Source organism: Mirounga leonina, unplaced genomic scaffold (assembly GCF_011800145.1).
Source record: "Mirounga leonina isolate KUSES-001 unplaced genomic scaffold, KU_Mleo_1.0 Mir_94, whole genome shotgun sequence".
Taxonomy (NCBI): Eukaryota; Metazoa; Chordata; class Mammalia; order Carnivora; family Phocidae; genus Mirounga; species Mirounga leonina.
Window position 1 is genome coordinate 45,131,425 of NW_023270855.1, and position 20,329 is coordinate 45,151,753.

Below are 20,329 nucleotides of genomic sequence, written 5' to 3' on the forward strand. Positions count from 1 at the left end.
AGGATTCAGTCCCAGGCTCTCCTATTTGCCACTGCATGCACCATCAGGAGGCAACCCACTTCCCATCGCTGGCCAGAGATCACTTAGGGATAAAGCCAAAAGTGCTAGGGGCCCCTCCTGGTTCTTAAAGGCAAGATCCCCTAGCAAATATCTTCCCATCTCACACATGGAGGCACTGTTCCTAAAAGTCAAAACATGAGATTTAGCAAAGCCAGGAAAGGGGCTATCTCCTTTCCCCTGGTGGGGCCCCACCAACCCAGCTATCTTGTAACACTAGGGAGGCGCCCAGGCTAGTGGAAAAAACATACAAAATCTGAACTCATAAAGGCTGGAGCCCACTCCCAGTTGTAGAATACTCAGCAAGGTGGCCCTAGAAAGTGTCACCCTCTGTAGGGGACTTTGGCTTCTTCCATCTGGAACACTGGGACAGGCTATGGCTCCAAGGGGCACACAGCAGTGACAGTTTGTCCTGAAAATGTGGAGGTGCTCCACACCCAAAGCGAAGCAGTGCCTTTGTGCTCTGCCTCATCCATTCTAATCATAACAGCATTCACTGAACTATACACACACTAGGCCCTGTGCTAAGCCACTTGAATTTATTATCGCATTCCAACTCAGTTGTTCAAGGTAGACATTACCTCCTTTTTAGAAACTGGAAACAGAGGGTAAGGTTCAGTCAGCAAGGTCACATCACTAGAAAGTGGCAAGTGGAACTTACATCCAACCTAAGGCAAAGCCAGGGCTGGTCCATGACACCACTGCGGGACCTGCTGCCTGGAAATAGGGGGGCTCACTTCTCACTCAGCAAACAGCAGGCAGCCCTGGATGAGGAACTGGTTGGCCACTATAGTACAGCAGTATTTTTTAAAGTGCGCCCAAAGGCATCACCTCATTTAGGCTGAATTAAGTTTGAAGATTCAAATCAAAAGATCTGATCAGCATGGCAAGTCAGGTGGTGCCACGTCTGGAGACAAAACTGCAGGAGGAAAGGCTGAAAAATTCTTCAACCTCAACAAGTGGAGACTTTCTCATCAACCCCACACTGCCTCTACTCTCTCCCCAACTCGCCCCCCATCCCCAGCTGCAGCTAGCTATCTTTGAGGCCAAGCAACCTCAAAGTACTAGTCTCAAACCTTCCCCAAAACTCCTACCTCAATTTGCTGAGAGCCCACTTGCAGGTATTGTCCATATCCTGCCAGCACGCTCTATCTCAGATGCTGGTCTCTCTCATTCTCAGACAGGTATCAAGCCTTCAGTCCTTTCATATAAGGAGCCAGGAAACAAGAAGCCAAGGCCCCTGACAAACTTGCCCGAGAAACAGGGTTACCTTTCTGAGGATCAAGAGAAAGTGGGTGCAGTGCACTGAGAAGCTGCAAGGGCCCTTTCCCCCCGCCACCCCAGAGGGTTCCGGAGGATTCCCAGTCACTTCCTAAGGCTACCTGCAGGTATTCAATTAAAGTAAGTTCCTTTGTCTTCTAAAAGACTAACCTACATTTTCATCAGACAAAAAGAGGTCACAAATACAGCCTAGAAAACGAGGGGAGGGGCAATAAGCCCATGGTCTGACATTCCTCTTGACTAAAAAGTCCTGGATCACGTTTGCCAGCATCTACAAGTATGCAGGATCTGTCCCCAGCTGTTACTTCTGTTTCTAAGAACACCAACCAGCTTCACTACTTCCACTTCCCTGCCACCACTTCAGGTCCCGTCTTTTATCTAAACCTTAACTGGTGGCCTTCTAATTCGGTGCAAGATGTAGCTTTGCACAGTTAGAACATCATTACCCAAAAAAATAGCAACCTGAAGCCAGACTGTCTAACTAACCTTCTAAAACAGTTCAGATAACTCAAGAGCATCCATTCTAACAATCGACCACACTTAGCAGGCAACAAACATAGTTCTGTGAGCCTCAAACTATGACACTGCCAACTTGTTCTTCCGGTTTTGCCACACTTCCCAACCCAACAACTGTTACAAGGAAATCCCAGAGATGCTCTATTACCCCAGGACGACTGCTCATAAAGACCTCACCTAATCACCTGTTTCATCATCTTTCCAGTTTTCTACAATGAGCATAAATTAACTCAATTATCAGGGGGAGAAAAAGGTCTAGGGAAAATAGCCTTGCTCATTCCATCTAATGGCTCAGAAACATCACAAGTCCAAGCAGGTAGTTCTCCAGACAAGTATCTGAGTTGCCCATACTTTTGGAGGTTAGCACACTGACATTCCTTAACTGAACTCATTGGTAAGGCCGTTACATTTTGGTCTCTGTTAGGAATTGACAATATCCAAGACTCTGAGAGTCATTCTTAATTTTCCCCGAGAACAAATATCAGAAAATGCCAACATTTGGGGCACCTGGCTGGCACTTGGTAGAACATGTGACTCTTGGTCTCAGAGTCGTGAGTTCAAACCCCATGCTGGAGGGTAGAAATTACTTAAAAAAATACGGGGCGCCTGGGTGGCTCAGTTGGTTAAGTGACTGCCTTCAGCTCCGGTCAAGATCCTGGAGTCCCAGGACTGAGTCCACTCCCTGCTCAGCAGGGAGTCTGCTTCTCCCTCTGACCCTCCCCCCTCTCATGTGCGTTCTCTCTCTCATTCTCTCTCTCAAATAAATAAAAAATCTTGAAAGAAAGAAGGAAAATAGGGGCACCTGTGTGGTTCGGTCAGCTAAGCGTTTGCCTTCAGCTCCAGTCATGACCCCAGGGTCCTGGGATTGCGCCCCATGTCAGGCTCCCTGCTTGGTGCGGGCCCAGCTTCCCCCTCTCCCTCTGCTTCTCCCCAACTCGTGCTCTCTCATGCGTGTGCGCTCTCAAATAAATAAAATCTTTAAAATAATAATAAAGAAAAAGAAAATAAATGTAGGATCTCTTAAAAAAAAAAAAAAAGAAAATGCCAACATTTCAGAATGGCTAGCTACTTTCCCACCCACGCCCTTCAGAAGCATCCTTCAGTGATCTGCTACCTAAGGCTCAAGGTGGTCCTGGCTGTGAACCCCATCACTGCCTTGTCCTCTTCGACAGGGATCCCACTGTTGTCAAGGTAAATCCCAGACCCTCTTAGGTCTGTGTGTGTGTAGGTGTGTGTCTCTGCTCCAACCACCCTAATCTTCCTTCAGTCCTAGACACTCTAACAGAAATGCTCTTCCCTTTTCTCTTTACCTACTTAGCTCCTACCCGTCCTCCAATCCCAGTTGGAGAAATACCCTCTTGAGTCCTGCTCACCAGGTCACAGCATCCTTTTCTCCTTGACCCTTTTAAGTTTCCCCATGTTTATGAGATTAATTACGATTTCTCTCCCACTAATCTCATGGTAAACTCCACTGAGCAGGGATTCCTAGCACGGTGCCGGAGGCACAGTGTACACTCTGATATTTATTGAATAAGTCTATCCAGAAATCACTCCTTGCAATGCCAGAAATTCACAAAATAAATGATGCAAAGCAAGTGAGAGCTACTGAAGAATTAAGAATTGGAGTCTTTAAACTGTGTTTTATTACTCAAAAAGTGTTTCTTGGGGCACCTGGCTGGCTCAGTTGGAAGAGAGTATGCAACTCTTGATCTCAGGGTTGTGAGTTCGAGCCCCACATTAGGTGTAAAGATTACTTAAAAATAATGATAATAAAAAAATAAAGGGTGCCCGGGTGGCTCAGTCGGTTAGGCGACTGCCTTCGGCTCAGGTCGTGATCCTGGAGTCCCGGGATTGAGTCCCGCATCGGGCTCCCTGCTCGGCGGGGAGTCTGCTTCTCCCTCTGACCCTCCCCCCTCTCATGTGCTTGCTCTCTCTCATTCTCTCTCTCAAATAAATAAATAAAATCTTTAAAAATAAATAAAAAAAATATCTTTTTGAAACCATTTCTTGTTTTTTAAATAATCACAAAACAGAGATATCAGAAAGTTTAAGGGAAAAAAAACCCCACTCCTCACCCTAACCCAGAAATTTTGTTGACATTCTGGTACAAATCCTTCCAGGATTTTTTTCTACCAAGAGTAGCATTATTTCTTTCCTCACTATCAAAATATACGATTGTAGGATTTGCCAAATGATACTGCATTAACAGAGATGACTTGACATTTAAAAAAATGACATCATCTGAGTGGAAAAAACAATGCATCCAAATCGGTAATAAAGGACCCATCCCAATTTCTATATCACATCCAAGATGAGAGGTAATCCTCTGTAAAAATCAGCTTCAGAATTTTAGGGGAGGAATATGTGATGAAAGACAAAGAATGGGGGACTACATGAGGAAAGGATCTACTGCAAATTGCTCTCAAAACCTCCATTCTAAACTACTTGCTCTACAAAAAGGCCAACTTTTCTGAGTTGGAAACTGAGGAAGCAAATGCAAAGGGGCAAGTCTTGTGGCTTGACTCCTTCAAAGCCAGCTGGTAACTCTGCTCTCTGAGGACAACACAGGGCTACAATGGTGTCTCTAAGTTATCAGGTCATCCCCCCAACTCCCAGCAGAAGTAGACTGGAGCTTGGACAAGTAAACGGCCTCTTGCTTTAGGAAGGACCGGGAAATGCTCACACAGTGGGTTGCAAACAGGAACATTCCTGGGCTCTGATGCCCCAAACATCAGGCTCAAGCCAAGCTCTGCCCCTCTACCACTCGGCAGCCTTGGACAAGCAGCCTGGCATCCAGGAGCCTTACTTTCCTCACCTGTAATGTGGGGATTATATCCTCCACCACGCTGGTGTGTTTATGGGCAAGGAAGATATCTCTGTACAAAAGGCATTCAAATCTGGGGACTAGTGTCTATCCTGCCCTCCTCCACAGCTTGCTGTCAGGTGTAACATGCTACTAATCTTAGCATCCTGATCTGGTGCCAGCAAACATTATTTCACCTAATCTAACTTAAAGAAAACTTGTAACCACTACCAGAAAAAAAAAAAAACACACAAAAAAAACATCAAAGGATAGTCAGTACAAGTCTGAAGCAACTACACATAAGGCTCTGTCCCTCGGTTTATCTGTGCTGCCACAGCCAGAAGGTGTCACTGTGCGAAATGGACACACAGAACCAGACACTTAACAAGCACTGTGTACTCAAGAAAACTGAAAGAAGTAAAAGGGTAAGGAAGAGAAAAAAATTAAAGGCTCAAGTGACTCACCCGGACTTTGATCTAAAGAATCCAAAGCTCTCAAGATAAGGATGAACTAAAGGGCTAAAGACGTTGGGTCAAATACACAAAATTAAATAGCCCCCACAAAGTTCCCAGGGCAGGGCAGAAACGCGCACCCAAGGGTTGACATTCAGTTCCTAAGAGAGGGATACCCATTCATTTCTGGGTCCCAGTGTGTCCACACACACTAAGTGTCAATCACGCTCTAGGCTGGGGCCCTGCCCACAAGCCTTTCCTTGTTGAAGTGATCAATTCCGATTCTTGGCAATAATCCCTTTAAAAGGCCAGCTGCCGCTGTCTAGTCACTGATGCCGACCCATTCCAGGTGGGGTGGGGGGGATCAATAGAGCCACTGCCTAAACGGGGAGGCAAATTTAAAGTGTACGGCCCTATGAAGGGCTCGAGCCCGGAGAGGGGGGAAGGGTCCTGCGGCTCCCGGGGGTCAGGCAGTAAGGGCGCGAGGAGGGAGAGTGCCGGCCCTGCAGGCGTGGGCGCGCGGGGACTCTTATTCTGACACGGGATCCTCCGCCGCCGCCGTCGCCGCCGCCGCGGGGTTCAGCGCAGCGGCCAGGCCCGCCCGGGACCCCCGCCCCCCCTGCCTGGGACCCCCCGCCCCGCGCGCCCACGTGCCGCCCGCCCGCCGCCCCCGCCCGTCCTGGCCGCTCGGAAACGACCCCTGGAGGCCCAGCCCCTCCTCCGACCGCGGAGGAAGCGCAGAAGGAAGGGGGGGCGACGCCGAGACTTTCCGGGACCCCCGCCCGGCCCGGCCCCCACGTGCCTGGGCGGCGTCGGAGCGCGGAACTTTCTAGGGTAGCGCTAGCAAGACGCTCCCAGAATACAAGGAGTAGATAGAACTCACTCACTCGCGCTCACTTTTCCATGCTCACGCGGGGGTCCCTCAGAGCCCACTGACCCCCGACCCTGTCCGACCCTCGCCACCCCCGCCGCTCCAGGCTTCACCTCACGATCCCAGCCCCGACCCCACCCCTCCAGCCCCTGCTCCCCGCCAAGTTTGGTCCAGAACTTACCGGGCCGCGGGCCGGCCGGGCCCTAGGGCAGCGCGCGGGTTCGTGGGGCCGTGGGGCCGGGGTCGCCTGCGGGGCCGGGCGGCCGAGGGGCCGGGGGCGCCGGGCCGCGCGTGCTCGCTCCGCCTGTGGGGCCGCCCGGGCCCGCGGCGCTCGCTCCGCCGGTCCGCCCGCCCGCCCGCGCCGCCGGCCAGATAATGCGCCCCTCGGCCGCACACATGGAGCCCGGCGCCGGCGTCACCGCCCGGGACATGCGCACCAGGTCAGCGCGCCCGGCCCGCGGCCCCCAAAACACCGGGGAGCTCTTAAAGGCGACGCCGCCCGCCCGCGCCCGGCTGGGCGGGGAAAGAAGGCCGAGGGGCGGGGCCTTATTGTGGGGGGCGGGGCAAGGCTGCGGGGAGGGCGGGGCAAGGGAGGCCGGCACCGCCCCGGAAACACCGCCTCTCCGGACTACGCTCCACGGGCCGCCCTGCTCCCCCCGTTGGTTTCCCACGCGGGTGCCGGCGGGTTCCCTCCCCGCAGAGTCCCAGTGCCTTCCGCAGGGCCGAGGGGTCGTCGCCAGCTCACCGGCAGCAGAGCCTGGCGGACCGCGCCCAGGGCTGACTCACGACGCTCTCACTACTGACCTCGCTCCAGCTGAGCTACATGACCTGGAGCAACTCAGCTGCTTCTGAAAACGGAGGTTAGAATGCCACCCCCACGGGGGTCGTCACACAGAAGCTGCGCTCCCGGGTATCGGCTAAACCATCACTTCTGTGCAATGAAGAGAGTTCTACTGAGTAAGCTCCAGACCCGCCCACTTGAGGATGACTGCTCTCCCTCTCCAGTTACCTCCCAATCTGCAACCCCTCACCCCGTGTTCTGGGAGGTGAATGCCCCCCCTCCCAAGACGGCAAATCTGCACCCTTCCCTCTCCAGTAACCTGAAAGAAACACGGGAAGCAGTCTAACCTGAGAACGGATGGGCTTTTGGATATGTTAAACTATATAAAGGGAAACACAATTTTTCTTTTTTTTTTTTTTTTTAAGATTTTTTATTTATTTGACAGAGAGACAGCCAGAGAGGGAACACAAGAAGGGGGAGCGAGAGAGGGAGAAGCAGGCTTCCCGCAGAGCAGGGAGCGCATGCGGGGCTTGATCCCAGGACTCTGGGATCATGACCTGAGCTGAAGGCAGACGCTTAACGACTGAGCCACCCAGGCGCCCGGGGAAACACAATTTCAATAGAAAAATAAAATATCTAATATCACAAGAAAGCTCTCACTATCAAGATTATGTTTTGAAGAATCACCAAAAAAGGCCCTTTTCATGTTCTTTTTCCGGAGTTAAAACAATTCATAAGACTCCTAGACTCCTGATTAGTGGCTTTTAATTTGTTTTATAACACATCTTTTTTTTTTTTTTAAGATTTTATTTATTTATTTGACAGAGACAGAGACAGCGAGAGCAGGAACACAAGCAGGGGGAGAGGGAGAGGGAGAAGCAGGCTTCCCGCGGAGCCAGGAGCCCGATGTGGGGCTGGATCCCAGGACCCTGGGATCATGACCTGAGCTGAAGGCAGTCGCTTAACCAACTGAGCCACCCAGGCGCCCCTGTTTTATAACACATCTTAATACACATTCATACAACTGAAGCAAAAGTTTCACCAAACATACTTTAACCACTTGCAATGTACTCTGATATTAACTATTTTATTTCATTTTTTTAAAGAGATTCAATGTAATTTCAACCCACCATTGGTCTTGACTCCAAACCTGAAAAACAATGTAGAACAACTTTTACGTATAAAATTGTATTCCTGCTATGTGCCCCCCCAACAATAAGAGGTTCAAAAAGGCCCATTTTAATTGTGTTGTTCCACACATAATTAGCAATTTTTTGTCCTTGATTCCACCCCCCACCCCACTCCCCAAATCTTCCAACTGCTTAATGCAACATCTGGCACAACTCCCCTGGGCCAAAAGCTAAGCATTCCTCAAACTAAAAAATGATACAAAATGCAAACTGTTGACCCCCAAACGCCTTCCCTGACCCAGTTTTGTCAGCAATTTGCTTTGTTACAAAGAATTTCAAATGTTCAAATTCAAAAACCAAACAAAAACAGTCTTCTTCTCAAACAGGTGACTTGGTATAAGAATGCGGGAGGCTCCCTGATCCCATGTGCAAGAAGAGGTTAAAAGCAAATATCCAAAATTTTCACTGTCATTCGGCAGCTTTATAGTTGGAGAACTGCTTTACTCTAGGACTATTAATCAGATGATGTATATTAAAGCAATACAAGCAAAATATTACCTCACTGCTCCTCACCTGGGTCTTGATTAATGCCAACTTAATTAACTACAAACAGCAATGTGTGGTCAAGTGGGAGACCCGAGACTTGAGATAGACATAGAGATTCCAGAGTCTGAACTGGCAAGCCCTGTGTGAGTCACCAAGGTGACAACCACCCTGTTTTAAAGAGAGAGGCATCAGCTGCGACATATTAATGGCACACCCCTGTGGACTGAGGTGTGTACTGGTGACAGGTGGGCTGCTCCAGAGGGCAGTGCCAACATCTCCAGCTGGGAAAGCAGGGGTGGGGGTAGGATGAAGTAGTCACAGGGTTTATTTTTGTGATAGAGAGGGCCAGGTGTGTAGATGGAAAAAGTGACAGTAAATCCAGACCTGTTTGGGGTCCCCGGAGCTCAGGCAGGCGAATGCTAAGGCTGCTCAGACTAAAAACCTTGCTACCTCAGTGTCTAGTACTGGACTAAACAGCAAATAGTTCAGCTGGCTGATTACGAAATATGATGCAATCACCTTTAGATTCCATTCTAAAGCTAAAGAAACTAAAAGACAAATAAGGCCAGTACCATGTTTTTGTTGAAGTTTTCCCTCTGCCCTAAAAACAAGGCAGTCAATTAATACTTACAGATACCAGTTAATATAATACTTTGAAAACACTTCTGTTATTTAGTTAAGCAAAATTTCCTTCCAAATTCATTTTAAACTTAATATCCTTCAAAGATCAGATCCTTGCTAATAATAGCCAGGCCTCCTTCCACCCTAACCACTGCAAAAATATTCTAATTATCTTTCTAATGTACTGTTAGATAAACTTCTAAATGCCATCTGAGCCCATTCCTGCACAACAGAGGGACCAAAGAAAAGAAATTTGGGCCGAATTCCATATGTTCATGGCCTCTTTTATAGCAGAAAATTGGTCAAAGGCTCCACAGTAGCACGAAACTGAAAAGGAGTAGCATCACCTACTGAATGTTTAAGGTACTGTACTTTTTTTTTTTTTAAGATTTTATTTATTTATTTGAGACAGAGAGAATGAGAGAGAGAGCACATGAGAGGGGGGAGGGTCAGAGGGAGAAGCAGGCTCCCCGCCGAGCAGGGAGCCCGATGCGGGACTCGATCCAGGGACTCCAGGATCATGACCTGAGCCGAAGGCAGTTGCTTAACCAACTGAGCCACCCAGGCGCCCTGTACTTTTTTGTTTTTAATCAGGAGATTTCTTTAAAGTTTCTGGTGGACAAGATTCAAGATGTCTTATGTGATAAACACTGACGGACAAGAACTGTCTAAGAGACCACTCATCCCAAGGGTTTTGCAAGCTGAGGAGCCTGCAGGCACCATCTCCAGAAGTTCACAGGCTCGTGGCACAGAAAGGCAGAATGATTTCAATGCAGAAAATGCATTCATAGGAAAGACAGGAATCACAGAGGAAGGGGCTGCTCCCCTGCCTGGGGAGGAGTCTGGGAAATCTTTGTGGATGTGACATTTGAGCCAGTTCTTAACAGATGAATATCCCAGGCATCCAGAACAGCAGAGGCAAAGGGCCAGAGCTGGCCACACCTGGACTGTGGGGCTCTGGGGGCAGAAAGGGCTGAAAAGGGATAGATTCATTATCCTTTAAACTTTTTAGATATCTTTCTCTCTCAACACACAGAATGAATTGTCATCTACTTACTTAAATTCGAAGGCTAAGCAGACCTAGTTCTGTAGACTTAAACTAATTTTGAGATTACTGCTATCAGTGACACTAGGCTCCCACTTGTTTTCTAAAGAATAAACAGGTTGTTCATTCAAAAGTGTACCAAATGTTTTTAAAAGTACTTTTATGAAAAAGAGCACTGACCGCTTTCCATACTTTGCATTTTTATTATTTTTTTAAATATTTATTTATTTTGAGAAAGATAGGGCACGGGGTGTGGTGGCAGGGAAGAATAAGAGAGAGAATCTTAAACAGGCTCCACGCTCAGCGTGGTACCCGACAAGGGGCTGGATTTCAAGACCCTGAGATCATGACCTGAACTGAAATAATGAATCAGACGCTTAACCAACTAAGCCACCCAGGTGCCTCCACACTTCTCATTTTTAGAGCTCAAAAGTCTAAAACTGTTTTCACTGAGTTTAGGGACAATCATAACTACAATCTCTAAGGGAGGATTGTTTTAAAGTTTCTTATTTCACCCCAAATTCATACTCACATAGTGACATTACAATGCAATTGGTCGAGAAAGAGAAGGAAAAGATTAATTCCTATGTTAATATCACTTCCTTAGTACTTTGATGTTTTTGGTACCTTTTTCAAGGACCAGAAAATAGTTAAAGGGACCATTACAGTGGTACTTTATGAAAAATACAATATTCCCAGTGCATTACGCCTGCTACAACAAATGTCATTTTTTAAGTAACAGCATTCTTACACTAGATTAGGAGTTTGTGGGAGACAGATCTGCACCCCTTTGATGCATCCCTGTCGTATATACACTGAAAAGCTCTCTGAAACACAGCTCTCTAAAGATGGGCCACTTTGTCAGCATACGTTTGTTTTGAGTGTTGTTTCTAACCACAATTCCGTATACTTAGTGTCAGGCAACATGGAGTTCAGGCTCCATCTGTACTTAGTCTCTGTGTGGCCCTGAGGAAGTCCCACTACTACAGAGTTCTGAGCACAAATGTTCCACTGAAGGGTTAAATACAAACGGCTAAATGTATCACTGTGAACCCGGAAGTATATCTCCCACTCTGTCTTCATCTGCATGTGTCACCAGTTGGCAAGGAATATCTCTTTTGTGTCTATACATGGCTTACAAAAAAAATGCCCACCTGATATAGATCAATTTTAAGTCTTTGAAAAGTTAGTAAGTGGGGGCGCCTGGGTGGCTCAGTTGTTAAGCATCCGCCTTCAGCTCAGGTCATGATGCCAGGGTCCTGGGATGGAGCCCCACATTGGGCTCCTTGCTTGGCGGGAAGCCTGCTTCTCCCTCTCCCACTCCCCCTGCTTGTGTTCCCTCTCTCACTGTGTGTCTCTCTGTCAAATAAATAAATAAAATCCTTAAAAAAAAAAAAAAGTAAGTGAATTGTTTTCTATGAATTAAAAAAATTAAAAGGAAAAAAATCAGAAAGCTACCAGGAAAAAGAAAAAAAAAGGCTGTATGTCAGTCTTAAGTCTAGAGATCAACCTATTCAAACCTACTTAGCAAAGAAAGAGTGCTAGTCACATCATTGGTCTGTTAATAAACATCCATGATTTAGACATGAAGAAAAATATGTTTTAAAAATTTGATACCAATTCACACCCCACTCCCTGGTTGTTAAATGGCAGATATTCCAACCTGACGAAGGAAGAAAAATATTCCTCCCAAAGTTTTCCTGATAGGATGGGTACCCCCCTCTCCTCCCCTGGTACCTAGCATTTCCTATAAAAAATAGAGGGGATTGTGGGGGTGCCTGGCTGGCTCAGTCAGTTAAGCATCAGCTCAGGTCCTGATCTCAGGGTCCTGGGATTGAGCCCTGGGGCAGGCTTCCTGCTCAGTGCGGAGTCTACTTGTCTCCCTCTCCCTCTGCCCCTCCCCCTGCGCACATGCGCTCGCTCACTCTTAAATAAATCTTTAAAATAAAAATAAATTTTGGGGCACCTGGGTGGCTCAGTCGGTTGAACGTCTACCTTTCATTCGGGTCGTGATCTTGGGGTCCTGGGATCAGGCCCGGCATCAGGCTCTCTGCTCCACATGGAGTCTGCTTCTCCCTCTCTCTCTGCACCCCCCTTGCTCCCTCTCTCAAATAAATAAATAAAAACCTTTTAAAAAATTAAAATAAAAATAAATTTTAAAAAAATACAGGGGATGGGTCTTTCTGGTTTTCTCCTTCACAGCTTGATAACAAAACTTACCCATGCCTTCTTGCATGCCAACCTGATCAGGCCTACATTTTACCAACTCCTGGTTTGAGAAGAAAAAGATCTTTATTTCAAATTTAAGTCAAAAGTCAACCTTCAACAGAGATGCTTTAAGAGATTAAATATAAAACTTGAAAGCTTCGCAAATATCAATATAAAACCTAAACCTTGAAAATGTCATGCAAGTTAAAAACTTGTTTTACTATGTTAAAGATTTTAGACCAGCTTAAATGATAACAATTCTCAAAGAAAAATAACTCAGAAGCAGCCTACCGAAATTTGTTTTCTTGAAGCTCCTTAGGAGATTAAACTTCATGTAGACTACGTACCGTTAAAGAGAGTCCAGTTGGTCTGATTTCACTGGATATCACTGATATTTCTGATTGAAAATTCTTACTAAAATCTCAATTTAAATATTTTAATCTGAGTTCAATTTTGAATTCTACTATGGCACATTTTATAAAACTTTCTACCCTTGAAGGTAACTGGACTTTTCTTGCCAAAGGTGCTCAGTTCAAACTCTGATTTTCAGATGTTCATAACCTCCTCAGGTCAAGAGAACTCACCAGGTTGTTTTTCACCTCCAGGTCCCTGCCCGTGCCCATGCTATTTCACTCCCCAGAATGCCTAGCCATCTAACAAGTAGCTCTCTCTATTACCCCTCCTTTGCCCACCCTCCAATTTGAGCCTTTTTCCCAGTTATCCTATCCATGCTTCAGGGGGCACTGCAAGTCCATATAGTAAGTACACAAAGGCGATGCACAGCAGCTTAAAGCTACAAGGAACGGAGGAAACTCACTGAGAAAAATCAGCCAATCTGGGAACCTCTAGATCATCGGTCCCCAGTTGCACCCAGCTTGTTGCCCCAACATGGACTGGTTTGCTCTCAGACAGTATTAACTGCTATAGGTAGCTATCCAAACTTGGGTGCCAATCTTAAGAGGGCCAGTAAGCTTTTATATGATTCCATAACAACTACCTTTATTGGACACCTACAACAATCTGGCCACCTGCTTCATGCTTACCATCCCCACCTCACAAATGAAAAACTGAGACTCAAAGAAGTTAAGCCATTTGCAGTTAAGCCACTTTCCTGAGGTCACAGAGCCAGCAAGTGGCAGATTCTGAATACAAACCCAAGTCTTTCTGACTCTAAAGTTTCTACTCCACAGAGGGTACTCTTTTAAGATAATGAAGACAAGTAACAGTAAACCATTCTTCAAGAGCACACTCTTGCAGAAGGACCTTCTAATGTCTGCTTCCTTGAGTTCTATACACATCTCCAGAGCAGCCCTCTGCAGGCAAGCTCCTGTGGTAATGCAAAGGAAACCATCCTGTTGGCTACCCTGCCAGTCTGTAGGTACATTAGCTGAACCCCCAGAACTGCCAAGTACAAGTCCCCTGGTGGCTCCCAGCTCTGACAAAGCAGCTTACCAGGGAAAAAGTGAGAATTTGAACATGTTTTCTATGCTCAAATTGGGGCCCAAGAACTCCGCTGAAGGGCAAGGGAACAGGAAGTGAGGAGGGAGCAAGCATCCACTTCCCAAGGGCAGCAGAGCCCAGAGGTGGGAGCCTGGTCACGTGCACAGTTGCATTACTTGCCCACGCCCACTTCCGGCCAGAGCCTGCCTCTTCACCTCCGAGTCAGTACTTTGGTTGAAGGAAAGGAAGACAGACTACCAGAAACTCTCCTTATAATCTCCCTCTCCCCCTTGGAGCCTGTGTCCTGAATGAATACCCACCCCAGCTCTCTGGCTCCACCCCCAAATACCGTTAAGAAAAGCACCTGTCACATAATTGACCTCTATGGACTAACATCAAATCTGCCCACAACATAGGAAAGTCAAAATAGTGTTTTCCCAGTCCCAGTATAAGAGGGAATCCTAGGGCGGGGGGAGCTGTGCACCAAGAACCTACTAATACACAACAAAGCAATCTAGTTGAAATCTCACTTTTCTTTCCTATGCCATAAACAACAGCCAAGCACTCCACTTGTCTGAATTTGTTTTTTAAGATTTCAAACAAGGTAGAAAGGGCTTTTAGAGCTGTTTATCTCTTTGTGTAATACGCACTGCCATGAAGAAATGCCACAGGATTCCAAAAACACACTGCCACTGACTTCAAGAAAAGCAAAGCTGAAAATGCTCCTAGCAGTGACCATCCCAGATTCTCTCTTGTTTCTCTAAGATTACAGTCACCATCATCCCGGATCAACTAGTGCCAAAAGCCAACAATCAACCAGGAAAATGCCAAAATTTCTGCCTTCTTTTAGAGGGAGGAAACAGAAGCAAGAAGCCCAGTGAGGAAATTAGAGGGATAGTGAGGTTTCACTTCTAAACCTCCAAGAAACTGCACCTCAAGTTCCCAACATCCAGGGATATTCCCAAAGAAGCCCTGCAGTAGTCTTTCTTTCGATTGTTTTCTTGTCTGTGACTGGGATGTAAGCTCCTTGAAAGCTGACTTCATCTGTCCTGCTCACTGCTAGGCCCACAACACCCAGCATGGTGCACCCCGCACACTGTAGGCACGCTAACATTTATTGCTGGATTATTTGCTGGCATAGGAAGAAGTTACATGAGCCAGAATATTTAACACTATATTTCAATCCAATTTAAGTTAAACTAAAAAAATTAAAAAATAGGGGCGCCTGGGTGGCTCAGTCGTTAAGCGTCTGCTTTCGGCTCAGGTGATCCCAGGGTCCTGGGATCGAGCCCCACATCAGGCTCCCTGCTCCGCAGGAAGCCTGCTTCTCCCTCTCCCACTGCTTGTATTCCCTCTCTTGCTGTCTCTCTCTCTCTGTCAAATAAAAAAATAAAAGAAAAAAGAAAAAAAAAAGAAAAAAAATGCCCTACCTTATGGCCACACAGGAAAACCTAGTTTAGTTGGGTGCTAAAACTGTCCCTAATAGGCCAGTTTGAAGGGATAAATTCTTTTTTTTAAAAAGATTTTATTTATTTTTTATTTATTTGAGAGAGAGAGACAGATAGTGACAGAGATAGTGAGAGAGAGCACAAGCTGGAAGGACAGGGAGCCCAATGCGGGGCTCGATCCCAAGACCCTGGGATCATGCCCTGAGCTGAAGGCAGACGCTTAACCAACTGAGCCACCCAGGTGCCCCTGAAGGGATAAAGTCTTATTCAGACAACACACCACTATAAACAAAGGCAGCCAGGCTGCAGAGAGGATAAAGCCAAAATTAATACTACAAATTAAAAATAACACCTTCCATTCACTTGGATGGAACGACTTCATACAGTAGTTATTTCCCAATTCCAAAAGAGGTCAGCTTCTTTCTAATCAAGATCCACAGGGATTTAATGCCCCCAGTGCTGTCTCCAACAGGAAGGAAACCCTGACTTCCCTAGCTATTTCAGTTATATAAATCAACAGTTTATCGTCCAGAGTTAGAATCTGGGCAGTGTTGGGACCCACATGCCTTTTAGAGCTCCCCACCGACGGATAACCATGTTACATTACATCTAATAAATGTACCTAGATCAATATCATTTCTAACTATCCAAGGGTTTTTATTGCTGTAAGGATCTTTCAATTAAAACAAAAAGTTAAAAAAAACTTCCTGTTAGATAAAAGAGAATTGGTGGTGGCGCCACCATCCACCAAAGTGAAGTCTGTGGCACACAAAAGACGCAGCATAATTTCAAAAGGGATAGTGATCCCTTTAAAGTTATTTACCTTACTTTTTTACACTTTAAAAATAATAAAACTTTGTTCCTTTTTCTTTAATGGAATTACTGTCCTTAAAAGAATTAAGAGAAATTTAAGATTGGTGGTTCTTTGCCTCAATAGCAAAGTCGAGAGAGAGACAGACAGACAGGCAGAGGGAAGGAAGGAGGGAAAGAGGGAAGGAGTGGGTATAATTTCAAAGGTGGGCGGGAATCCTTCAAACCTGGGAGTAGCCCAGTGGAGGCCTAGCAGAGATTTTCACCCATTATTTCCCCCTGGGTTTTAGATATTAGAGGCAAGTGCCATCTGTCACCACACTAGTAAGTGAAAAAGGCTAGGCCCAACTCACTGGCCATGATTTTAGGACTTTCACTAATGGCTAAAAAAAAAGAATCCTCTCAGAAAAAAAAAAAAAGTCCTGCCCACCCTAGCCCCTACCTCCACCCCCACCCCCAGAGGCTGAGTTAGCATCTTCTACAGCTCTCTAGATCCTGGGAGCTCAAGGTGAACTCTGATCTCCTCATGGGCACTAAGCCACACACTGGCCCTCTCAATGCACTATTATTATGGGACATCAAATGCCTTTGTACATCACTTTCCCAGTCTTTTATCCCCAAATCTGATCCATTACTCTAAAAGAATATTCTGCTTTCAAAGTTCTAATGTGTAAGAAGAGACACTCACCAAGTAACTGCTGTATATCACTCACTCAAACAGTCCCAAAATACGGATATGATCCTTTAGGTTTATAGTTCACCTACTTTTTTCTTCCCACAACTCCTAAAGTTCATTATAATCTTCTATTTTGCCTACAGTCTAATTATAGTAATACATCTCCCTACTTGCCCTCAACTCACAAATCACCCCATTTTACAGAGGCAGAAGGCAAGACCCAGGCAACACAAATGTCTGCTACACAGCAAATCCATCTCACATCTGCTATCTGAACACAGAAAAACGCTACAAGACCCAGGGTGGCAATGGGTTTTGCAAGAGACATACCACAGTTCTTTCTGTATGAGCATATCTAGCCTTGGCAGAATATCAAGTGCTTCCTGGTCTGGAAGTCCAGACCAGAACCTTAATCTCTTGAGCACAACAGTCAACCTTTATTGCACACCAACCATGTGCTAGGCTTTATGCGGGCTGCCTCCCCTTCATTACCTCAGATTCATTCATTCATTGTCTAGGAAGCACTTCCCATCTGTCGGCACCTTCACACACATAGATATGTGACCCCTCAAATATTTAGTAATGTGCTGATTTTGCATTATAACTTGTAAAAGACCACACAACTAGGAAGGACAGACCAAAACCTGAATCAAGTCCTGACTTCAAAGCTCCCCCTTCCCTTTCCAACACCCCATCCTACTGGTCCTATGGGTTTCATTCAAAATAATAAATATGTGCCGGCACTTCTCTGCCCTGTCTCAGGAAACCCTAAGCCCCAAGCTCCCCACCATCCTTCCCCTTCCCCTCAGGGCAGTGCCTACAACTGACCAGGAAGAGGCAGTAGGAGAACTTCCAGGTCTGCGGCACCTTCCTGCCTGGACTTGACTACCCCAGGAGCAAAGGGCCTAGGAAACTCTCCAAGCGCTTCTCTACAGAAGAAAATAGCTCGAGTTGAAACTTGTGTCCACATGGTCCACCGACAGATTTAGAACTCAAATTATAGCCTCGGCAGGAATCTTCACAAAGGACTCAAATTAAGCAAGACCCAGATGGAAATGAACAGGAGAGAGACAGCCTTAAGTCACACTGTAAAGTGAACTGCAGTTCTAGCAGAGTCAGAGAGAAGAACTTGTTGAAATGCTAAACCAAACAGTTCAGCCTGCATTTCAGAACTCCACTTCAAATACATTCTCCCCATGTTTTTAGCTGGAGACTTGTACATGGACACGAAGTGGTTACAAGTTACTCAGGTTTCAAACTGAGTTCATTCCTGTCCTTTGGACCATCTCTCAATGCCAGCATTCATCTACTTGGGCTCCAGAGAGCTCTGCATTTGGCAAAGCAGATAAAATTAGCTACTGGAGTGAATTTGGAATCCAGGGTGGGCCATTAAAAAAAGTACACATGAGATTTGTAAAAGCCATGTAAAAACTTCCTTTGGGCCAGGCTGAAGTTACCTAAAACTTAAGAGAAATACTGTCAAATTCCCTGTCCTTTGCCTCCCTTCCACTGTTCCTGGATCTAAGGTGACCCATTTCCTGCTTCTTGCCCTGCCATTCAAACCAGACTGGCCCACAAACTGGGGATCCTCTAGAGATCAAGGGGTGAATCAGAGAAAACATAGCAGGAAGACCTGAAGGAGTGTTTTTGCTTCTCCTTTTTTGGGGGGGTGAGAGGGTGGTGTGCTACACTATGCAGAAGGAGGACTGAGGGATGGGACAGGAAGTGGGTCGGTCCCACAGCCTGACAGTGTGATAATGGGGAATAATAGGAGGATAATGCTCCAGCCCTGTCCCTCCCGCCTCCACAATGGCCTGACAACACGGTGGTGGCCCACGGCTCAAAAATGGAGTAACCAAGGTGGTCATCTGGCAACAGCCCCTGCTCCCCCTCAAATCTAGCAGGTCTCAGAAGGACGAGAGAAACTGTCTGTCTGTTTGACTGTCTCCCAAATTCCTTTCCAGCCACAAAATTCTCCAGGTCCTTGGAAGCTGAGGTCAAAGTTCAAAGAACTCCTCCTCCAATCGGGCAAGAAAGAAGACAGAAGAGGGGGGACATTTCTGGTCTCTCCTTCCAGAAAGGAGGAAGAGGGTACCCCAAACAGAAACAGGGGAACCTTGAAGTTAGGGGATCCAAGGAAAATGAAGGAAGAGCTCCTCCCTTAGAGAATCAGGCAGGAAACCTCAGGAAAGGGGGAAATGTCCTCAGGCAAGTGAGAGGGGAACTCCTCAGAATGCGGGGGCACCAGAGAAGTGAGGAAATCCACAGTGTTTCCCGCCAGCAGAGGATATCTTGGAAAAGTGGAGGCACACTTAAGAGACATGAGGATCCCCTAGGAGAAGGACATCCCATATTAAGGGGAGAACCTCTGGAGGAGCCAGGGACCCCTCAGAAAATTGTGGCTTCCACAGATTAGTGGAGAGCCCAAAAGAAAACATTTTGGGAAAGTGGGGAACTTTTCCTCTGGGAACGAAGGATCCCAGTCAAATGAATACCATTTCAGGGAACAGAAGGCACTCATCAAAAAGTAGGGGGTCCCATCAAGAGTGGGGATAGTTCAGAAAAGTGGGGAACATGCCCAGAAGGGATTCTGACAGAAGCAGCAACACCTCAGATTAGTTGGGGACGCTTGGGAGAAGGAGGAGGTCACCCAGGGAGGGGGGACAGCAGGGAGAGCATCTCAGAAAGGCAGGGGGAAAGGGGCCCTGTGCAAAGTGGGAGACACCTTAGAAAAGCAAGGGCAAAAAGGGATAAGAGGGACAACAGCTCAGAGAAGCAGGGCTCTCCTCAGAGAACGGGGGGCGGGGAGGGGGTCCCTGGAAAGGCCGGGAGGTCTCCTCAGAGAGGGTGGGGCCCCCCAGAGAAGCGAGGAGGGTCCCCCAGAAGCAGGGTGTCTCCTGAGAGAAGCAAGGGTCCCCAGGAAATCGGGGGGGGGTCCCTCAGAGACAGAGCACCGCTCAGAGAAGCAGCGGTCTCTTTAGACAAGTTAGGAGGGGGCTCAGGGAGCGGGGCCCTCAGTGAAGCAGGCGGTCCCTCAAAGACACGGGGGAGGGAGGGCTCCCTCGCAGAGACAGGGGGTCCCTCAGAAAAGTGGAGCGTCCATCAGAGAAGGGGGGCGCCCCTCAGAAGAGTGGAGGTCCCTCAGGGGAAAGGAGTATCTCAGAGAGGTGGGGTCCCTCAGGAAAGTGGGGGTCCCTCAGAGGTGGGGGTCCCTCGGAGAAGGGGGTCTCCCCTGAGAGAGGCGGGGGTCCCTCGGAGAAGGGGGTCCGCGCATCGGAGGCGGTCCCCTCAGAGAAGCGGAAGCCCCAGAGAAGCCCGGGGCACCGGAAGCCGGGGACCCGCCACCAGCGGCGCCGGCCCCTCACTCACCGAAGTTGCTCGGCGCCTCTGCGGGCGGCTGCTGGGCCCCGGGTGGCCTCGGGAGGCGGGGTCCGGTCCGATCAGCTCGGGTCCCGCGGCGGCGGCTCCCTCAGGTGGCGCCCGCGGCGGCGGCGGCGACAGGACGACGGACGACCGACCGAGCGACTACGCGGGCGGCGCGGAGCGCGCTCGGGTGGCAGGGATGCGCGTGCGCGCGCCGGGGCGCTGACCCCGGGCGGGAGGAGCCGCCGCGCCGCGCTCGGAGCCGCCGCTCGGTCTCGCCG

The 20,329-nt window shown here is 47.7% G+C and overlaps 1 protein-coding gene across 7 annotated transcripts in view; it reads right to left on the reverse strand.

Annotated features, from left to right (window-relative positions):
- The window catches only part of GATAD2A (GATA zinc finger domain containing 2A), a 105,292-nt gene extending 84,963 nt beyond the window's left edge, over positions 1–20,329 (reverse strand). For 4 of the 7 annotated variants that reach the window (XM_034998104.1, XM_034998100.1, XM_034998103.1 and 1 more), the window contains exon 1: positions 6,162–6,243. The gene's annotated coding sequence lies outside the window, so the exon portion shown is untranslated. Of the gene's footprint in view, positions 1–6,161; positions 6,244–20,054 lie in introns of those variants that run through there. The other 3 variants (XM_034998098.1, XM_034998097.1, XM_034998101.1) reach the window with 2 other exon arrangements.